The 8942-nt window shown below is 36.0% G+C and overlaps 1 non-coding gene across 1 annotated transcript; it reads right to left on the reverse strand.

Annotated features, from left to right (window-relative positions):
• Positions 1 to 7969: 7969 nt before the first annotated feature.
• LOC127742808 (small nucleolar RNA R71) lies at positions 7970 to 8077 on the reverse strand. The gene has a single exon (XR_008004206.1). It is a non-coding gene; the product is annotated as a small nucleolar RNA R71 (small nucleolar RNA).
• Between the last annotated feature and the right edge of the window lie 865 nt (positions 8078 to 8942).

The following is an 8942-nucleotide window of genomic DNA, read 5'->3' on the forward strand; positions in this document are numbered from 1 at the left end:
TCAGCTTTCCAACGCAACTGGAAGCACATCAATCGGACGTCTGTAGCTCAAGTTATAGCCCTTTGAAGTAGGCATGGTCATGCTGTGAGCGGCCAGATTTTAACTTAGCGAAAATTTGCTCCAACCTCACTTTGTTTCATCATGATTCTGCCCTGCCCTTGCCAAGGGCAGGGCAGGGTGCGTGCTGGTGGTTTTCTCCTTTGATTTTGTCATGGGCAACGCTTTTAAAAGCGTGGCCTAAGGCTCCAAAGTGTACCCCAACTTCAAAGTGTACCCCAAAGCTCTTTTTTTCTCCTTTTTTTGTGCTTCTTTGCTTCTTTTTCTTCTTATTTCCTACAAGATTTATAAAATTAAAAGATCACGGAAATCTTCCAATTAAGTATAAAAGAATGCAATATTTAAGCACTAATCATCAATTTCTTGTATAAAAAAGCATAGAAAAATAGGTATATGATGACATGTCATCATTAGCCATGCGGGAAACCGTAGAGGACCATTTTCACTGAGAGGATGGATGGTAGCCACTGACAACGGTGATCCACCTACATACAGCTTGCCATGGAAAGGAGTATGAATGATTGGATGAAGGCAGTAGGAAAGCAGAGATTCAGGAGGAACAAAGCATCTCCATACGCTTATCTGAAATTTCCACCAATTAATTGCATAAGTATCTCTATCTTATTTTATGTTTTATTCAGCTTTTAATTATTAAAACCCCATAATCATTTGAATCCGCCTGACTAAGATTTACAAGATGACCAAAGCTTGCTTCAAGCCGACAATCTCCGTGGGATCGAGCCTTACTCACGTAAGGTATTACTTGGACGCCCATTACACTTGCTGGTCAGCTGCACGGAGTTGTGTATCACGATTCCGTGTACCAAGTTTTGGCGCCGTTGCCGGGGATTGTTCGAGTTTGGACAACTGACGGTTCATCTTGTTGCTTAGATTAGGTATTTTTCTTTTTTATTTTGTTCTTCAGAATTTTTAAGAACGAATTCTAGAGTTTCAGATGATGCTTTTATCATCACAGGGGCTAGTTGATTCCCATCAATTTGGCTGTTGTATGTAATGTCTTGTTGAAGCTTGGCTGGCCATGTCTAATCTTTTTAGACTGAAGCTTTAGACTAACATTGCATGATTCCTAGAATTCTTATGAAAAAAAAAATTTGAGTTTCTTATTTTCTTTTTCAAAATAATTTTCAAATTTTTTTTATAAAATAATAAAAATAAAAAATATTTTGTGTTTCTTGTTTGAGTCTAGTGTCAATTTTTAAGTTTGGTGTCAATTGCATATTTTCATTTTTCTTGCAAATTTTCGAAAACTCATGCATGGTGTTCTTCATGATCTTCAAGTTGTTCTTGATGATTTTCTTTGTCTGATCTCTAACTTCTCTTGTTTTGTGTCTTTTGTTGTTTCTCATGTGCATTCTCAATTTGTTAGTGTCTCTAGTATGAAAATTTCTAAGTTTGGTGTCTTGCATGTCTTTCTTTTCTTAAAAACTTTCAAAAAAATATGTTCTTAATGTTCATCTTGACATTCAAAGTGTTCTTGCATGCATTGTTTATTTGATCTTAGTTTTTTATGATTAGTTTCATTTTGTTGTTTTTCTCTCTCATCATTAAAAATTCAAAAAAAATTTCAAAATTATGTCTTTTCAAGTAAATAATACAGAGAATTGAAGATTCAGAACATATAGCAGAGGATTCACAAAGAAAAAGCTGGGCGTTCAAAATGGCCAGTGAAGAAGGAATTTTGGCGTTTAAACGCCAGCCAGGGTACCTGGCTGGGCGTTTAACACCCAAGGAGGTAGACAAGTGGGCGTTAAACTCCCAGAATGGTATCCATTCTGGGAGTTTAACGCCAGGATAGCACCAAGGAGGTAGTTTTGTTTTCAATTCAAATCTTTTTCAATTTTTCAAGTTTTAAAACTAATTTTTCAAAATTTAATCTTTTTCATATCCTCTCTTATCAATCATATCTTTTTAAAAATAAAATTTTCTTCGATCATATCTTTTCAATCATATCTTTTTAAAATCAAATTTTTTCAATCATATCTCTTCTAATTTGATTTCACTTTTTTTTCTAACTTCTTATCTTTTTAAAATTATTTTCAAATCTTTTTCAAATAATCACTATTTCTTATCTTTAAAAAAAAACCACCTAATCACTTTTTCTCTCCCAATTTTCGAAAATCACTAACCACTTTTTCAAAAGTCATTTTAATTTTCGAAAACTCTCTCCCTCATCTCTTTCTATTTAATCACTAACACTTATCATCCTTTGATAATTCAGACTCCCTCTCTCTCTATAAGTTCAAATTCTTTACCTCATCCTTCTATTCTTTTTTTCCTCTGACACATCAAGGAATCTCTATACTGTGACATAGAGAATTCCCTACTTCTTTGTTTTCTTCTCTTTCATATGAGTAGGAACAAAGATAAAGGCATTCTTATTGAAGTTAATCCTGATCCTGAAAGGACTCTGAAGAGGAAGTTAAGAGAAGCTAAAGCACAACTCTCTAGAGAGGACCTAACAGAAATTTTTGAAAAAGAAGAAGACATGGCAGCCGAAAATAACAACAATGCCAACAATGCAAGGAAGGTGCTTGGTGACTTTACTGCACCTACTCCCGACTTCTATGGGAGAAGAATTTCTATTCTTGCCATTGGAGCAAACAACTTTGAGCTTAAGCCTCAATTAGTTTCTCTGATGCAACAAAATTGCAAGTTTCATGGACTTCCATTGGAAGATCCTCATCAGTTCTTGGCTGAATTTTTGCAAATCTGTGACACTATTAAGACCAATGGAGTTGATCCTGAGGTCTACAGACTCATGCTTTTCCCTTTTACTTAAGAGACAGAGCTAGTATATGGTTGAACTGACAACCTAGAGACAGCCTGAACTCTTGGGAAAAGCTGGTCAATGCCTTCTTAACTAAATTCTTTTCACCTCGAAAGATGAGTAAGCTTAGAGTGGAAGTTCAAACCTTCAAACAAAAGGAAGGTGAATCCCTCTAAGAAGCATAGGAAAGATACAAGCAATTGAGTAGAAGGTGTCCCTCTGACATGCTTTCAGAATGGAGCATTATAGGTATCTTATATGATAGTCTGTCTGAGTTATCCAAAATGTCAATGGACCATTCCACAGGTGGATCTATTCATCTGAAGAAAACACCTGCAGAAGCCCAGGAACTCATTGAAATAGTTGCAAATAACCAGTTCATGTACACTTTTGAAAGAAATTCTGTGAACAATGGAACAACTCAAAAGAAAGGAGTTCTTGAGATTGATACTCTGAATTCCATATTGGCTCATAACAAAATATTGACTCAGCAGGTCAATATAATTTCTCAGAATCTGACTGGATTGCAAGCTGCATCTGGCAGTGCTGAAGAAGCCTCCTCTGAAGGAGAAGCTTATGACCCTGAGAATCATGCAATGGAAGAGGTGAATTACATGGGAGAACCCTATGAAAACAATTACAATTCTTCATGGAGGAATCACGCAAATTTCTCATGGAAGGATCAACAGAAGCCTCAACAAGGCTTCAATAACAATAATGGTGGGAGAAACAGGTTTGGCAATAGCAAACCTTTCCCATCATCTTCTTAGCAATAGATAGATAATTCTGAGCAGAGCCTCTCTAGCTTAGCAAATATAGTCTCTGATCTATCTAATACCACACTAAGTTTCATGAATGAAACAAGATCCTCCATTAGAAAGTTGGAGGCACAAGTGGGTCAGCTAAGTAAGAAGGTTACTGAAACTCCTCTTAGCACTCTCCCAAGCAATACAGAAGAAAATCCAAAGAGAGAGTGCAAGGCCATAACCATGACCAACATGGCCAAACCTGGAGAGAGTGAGGAAGACGTTATTCCCAGTGAGAAAAACCTCATGGGATGTCCTCTGAACGAAAAGAAGTTCCCCTTTGAGGAAACAAAGAAATCTGAGGCTCATATAGAGACCATAGAGATTCCATTGAACCTACTTCTGCCATTCATGAGCTCTGATGAGTATTCTTCCTCTGCAGAGGATGAAGATATTACTGAAGAGCAAGTTGCTAAGTACCTTGGAGCAATCATGAAGCTGAATGCCAAATTATTTGGTAATGAGACTTGGGAGGATGAACCTCCATTGCTCATTAACGAACTAAACACCTTGGTTCAGCTGAAGATACCTCAAAAGAAACCGGATCCTGGAAGGTTCTTAATACCTTGCACCATTGGCACCATGACCTTTGATGAGCGGATAATTTATACGTTTTTTGGCATTGTTTTTAGGTAGTTTTTAGTAGGATCTAGATACTTTTGGGGATGTTTTCATTAGTTTTTATGAAAAATTCACATTTCTAGACTTTACTATGAGTTTGTGTTTTTTTCTGTGGTCTCAGGTATTTTCTGGCTGAAATTGAGGGACCTGAGCAAAACTCTGATTTAGGATGACAAAGGACTGCTGATGCTGTTGGATTCTGACCTCCCTGCACTCGAAATAGATTTTCTAGAGCTACAGAACTCCAAATGGCGAGCTCTTAACGGCTTTGGAAAGTAGACATCCAGAGCTTTCCAGAAATATATAATAGTCCATACTTTGTTCAAGCTTAAATGACGCAAACTGGCGTCCGACGCCAGTTTCATGCTGCATTCTGGAGTCAGACGCTAGAAACACGTCACAAACCAGAGTTAAGCGCCAAAAACACGTTACAACTTGGCGTTTAACTCCAGAAGAAGCCTCTACACGTGTAAAGCTCAAGTTCAGCCCAAGCACACACCAAAGTGGGCCCCGAAAGTAGATTTCTGCATTTAGACTTATTTCTGTAAACCCTAAAAACTAGTCTAGTATAAATAGGACATTTCACTATTGTATTAGACATCTTTGGATTATTTTTGGATTACCTTATGATCCTTTGATCATGTTTATGGGGGCTGGCCATTCGGAAATGCCTGGACCATCACTTATATATTCTCAATGGTGGAGTTTCTACACACTATAGATTAAGGGTGTGAAGCTCTGCTGTATCTCGAGTTTTAATGCAATTACTACTATCTTTTATTCAATTCATCTTATCCTTATTATAAGATATTCGTTGCAGTTCAACCTGATGGATGTGATGATCCGTGACACTCATCATCATCCATCCTTATGAACGCGTGACTGACAACCACTTCCGTTCTACTTTAGACAGAGCGCATATCTCTTGGGTTCCTTAATCAGAATCTTCGTGGTATAAGCTAGAACCCTTTGGCAGCCATTCTTGAGAATCCGGAAAGTCTTAACCTTGTCTGTGGTATTACGAGTACGATTCAAGGATTGAATGACTGTGACGATCTTCAAACTTGCGATTGTTGGGAGTGGTGACAGACGCAAAAGAATCAATGGATTCTATTCCGACATAATCGAGAACCGACAGATGATTAGCCGTGCTGTGACGAGCATTTGGACCATTTTCACTGAGAGGATGGGATGTAGCCATTGACAACAGTGATGCCCTATACAGCTTGCCACAGAATGGAGTATGAAGGATTGAAGGAAGGCAGTTGGAAAGCAGAGATTCAACAGGAACTAGCATCTCTATGCACTTATCTGAAATTCTCACCATTGAATTAAATAAGTATTTCCATCTCTATTTTAAGTTTTATTTATTTTTATATTCGAAAACCTTTATAACCATTATAATCTGCCTAACTGAGATTTACAAGATGACCATAGCTTGCTTCTTACCAACAATCTCTGTGGGATCGACCCTTACTCACGTAAGGTATTACTTGGACGACCCAGTGCACTTGCTGGTTAGTTGTGTGAAGTTGTGACAAAGTGTGATTCACGTTTGAGAGCGCCACCAAGTTTTTGGCGCCATTGTTGATGATCACAATTTCGTGCACCAAGTTTTTGGCACCGTTGCCGGGGATTGTTTGAGTTTGGACAACTGACGGTTCATCTTGTTGCTCATATTAGGTAATTTTCTTTTCAAAAAGTTGTCAAAAAGCCTTCAAAAATTTTTTCTCTTTTCGTTTTTCAAAAAAAATTAATTTTCGGAAAATCCAAAAAAATTTTAATAAAATCATAAAAATCAAAAATATTTTTTGTTTCTTGTTTGAGTTTAGTGTCAATTTTTAAGTTTGGTGTCAATTGCATGTTTTAAAAACTTTTGCATTTTTTTGAAAATTTCATGCATGGTGTTCTTCATGATCTGCAAGTTGTTCTTGATAAGTCCTCTTGTTTGATCTTTATGTTTTCTTGTTTTGTGTCTTTTATTGTTTTTCATATGCATTTTTGCATTCATAGTGTCTAAGCATTAAAAATTTCTAAGTTTGGTGTCTTGCATGTTTTTCTTTTCTTGAAAATTTTTCAAAAATAAGTCTTGATGTTCATCTTGATCTTCAAAGTATTCTTGGTGTTCATCTTGACATTCATAGTGTTCTTGCATGCATAATGTGTTTTGATTCATAATTTTCATGTTGTGAGTCATTTTTGTGTTTTTCTCTCTCATCATTAAAAATTCAAAAAATCAAAAAAATTATCTTTTCCTTATTTTGCTCATAATTTTTGAAAGTTTGAGTTGACTTAGTCAAAAATTTTTAAAACTTAGTTATTTCTTATAAATCAAGTCAAATTTTCAATTTTAAAAATCTTATCTTTTTAAAATCTTTTTTCAAAAATCAAATCTTTTTCATTTTTCTATTATTTTCGAAAATTATTTAAAATTATTTTTCAAAACCTTTTTCTTATCTTTATCTCAAAATTTTGAAAACTTTACTAACAATTAATGTGATTGATTCAAAAATTTGAAGTTTGTTACTTTCTTGTTAAGAAAGGTTCAATCTTTAAATTCTAGAGTCATATCTTTTAGTTTCTTGTTAGTCAAGTAATCAATTTTAATTTTAAAAATCAAATCTTTTCCAAAATATCTTTTTCAATCATATCTTTTCAAAATATCTTTTTAATCATATCTTTTTCAAAATTTGATTTCAAATATCTTTTCCAACTTCTTATCTTTTCAAAATTGAATTTCAAATCTTTTTCAACTAACTAATTGACTTTTTGTTTATTTTACTATTTCTTATCTTTTTCAAAACCAACTAACCACTTTTCCCTCTCTAATTTTCGAAAACTCCTCACCCCTTTTTCAGAATTCTTTTAATTAACTAATTGTTTCAAATTTTAATTTTAATTTTATTTCTTCTCTCAATTTTCGAAAATCACTAACCCGTTTTCAAAATTTATTTTCAAATTTCTCCCTGTCTCATCCATTTCTATTTATTTATTCATTTACTAACACTTCTCTTCCACTCAAGAATTCGAACCCACTCTTCCCCCTTGTGTTTGGATTCTTACCTTTTCCCTCCTCTATTCTTTTATTCTTCTACTAACATAAAGGAATCTCTCTACTGTGGTAAAGAAGATCCCTATTATTATTTTCTGTCCCCTTCTTTTTCATATGAGCAGGAGCAAGGACAAGAATATTCTTGTTGAAGCAGATCCTGAACCTGAAAGGACTCTGAAAAGGAAACCAAGAGAAGCTAAATTACAATAATCCAGAGACAACCTTACAGAAATTTTCAAAAGGAAAGAGGAAATGGTAGCCAAAAATAATAATGCAAGGAGGATGCTTGGTGATTATACTACACCTACTTCCAAATTTGATGGAAGAAGCATCTCAATTCCTGCCATTGGAGCAAATAATTTTGAGCTGAAACCTCAACTAGTTGCTCTAATGCAACAGAACTGTAAGTTCCATGGACTTCCATCAGAAGATCCCTATCAGTTTTTAACTGAGTTCTTGCAGATCTGTGAGACTGTTAAGACTAATGGAGTAGATCCTGAAGTCTACAGGCTCATGCTTTTCCCTTTTGCTATAAGAGACAGAGCTAGAACATGGTTGGATTCACAACCTAAAGATAGCCTGGACTCTTGGGATAAGCTGGTCATGGCCTTCTTGGCTAAGTTCTTTCCTCCTCAAAAGCTGAGCAAGCTTAGAGTAGATGTTCAGACCTTCAAACAAAAAGATGGTGAATCCCTCTATGAAGCTTGGGAAAGATACAAGCAGATGACCAAAAGGTGTCCTTCTGACATGCTTTCAGAGTGGACCATTTTAGATATATTCTATTATGGTCTATCTGAGTTCTCTAAGATGTCACTAGACCATTCTGTAGGTGGATCCATTCACCTAAAGAAAACACCTGTAGAAGCTCAAGAACTTATTGACATGGTTGCAAATAACCAATTCATATACACTTCTAAGAGGAATTCTGTGAATAATGGAATGTCTCAGAGGAAGGGAGTTCTTGAGATCGATACTCTGAATGCCATATTGGCTCAGAATAAAATGTTGACTCAGCAAGTCAACATGATTTCTCAAAGTCTGAATGGATGGCAAAATGCATCCAATAGTACTAAAGAAGCATCTTCTGAAGAAGAAGCTTATGATCCTGAGAACCCTACAATGACAGAGGTAAATTACATGGGTGAACCCTATGGAAACACCTATAATTCCTCATGAAGAAATCACCCAAATTTCTCATGGAAGAATCAATAGAAGCCTCAACATGGCTTTAATAATGGTGGTAGAAATAGGCTTAGCAATAGCAAGCCTTTTCCATCATTTTCTTAGTAACAGACAGAGAATTCTGAGCAGAGCACCTCTAGCTTAGCAAACATAGTCTCTGATCTGTCCAAGGCCACTTTAAGCTTCATGAGTGAAACAAGGTCCTCCATCAGAAATTTAGGGGGCACAAGTGGGCCAACTGAGTAAGAAAATCACTGAAACTCCTCCTAGTACTCTCCCAAGCAATATAGAAGAGAATCCAAAAAGAGAGTGCAAGGCCATTGATATTGTCAATATGGCCGAATTCAAGGAGGAAGGGGAGGACGTGAACCCCAGTGAGGAAGACCTCATGGGACGTCTCCCAGACAAGAAGGGGTTCCCTATTGAGGACCTAAAG

This window comes from Arachis duranensis, chromosome 1 (genome assembly GCF_000817695.3).
Source record: "Arachis duranensis cultivar V14167 chromosome 1, aradu.V14167.gnm2.J7QH, whole genome shotgun sequence".
Lineage (NCBI taxonomy): Eukaryota > Viridiplantae > Streptophyta > Magnoliopsida > Fabales > Fabaceae > Arachis > Arachis duranensis.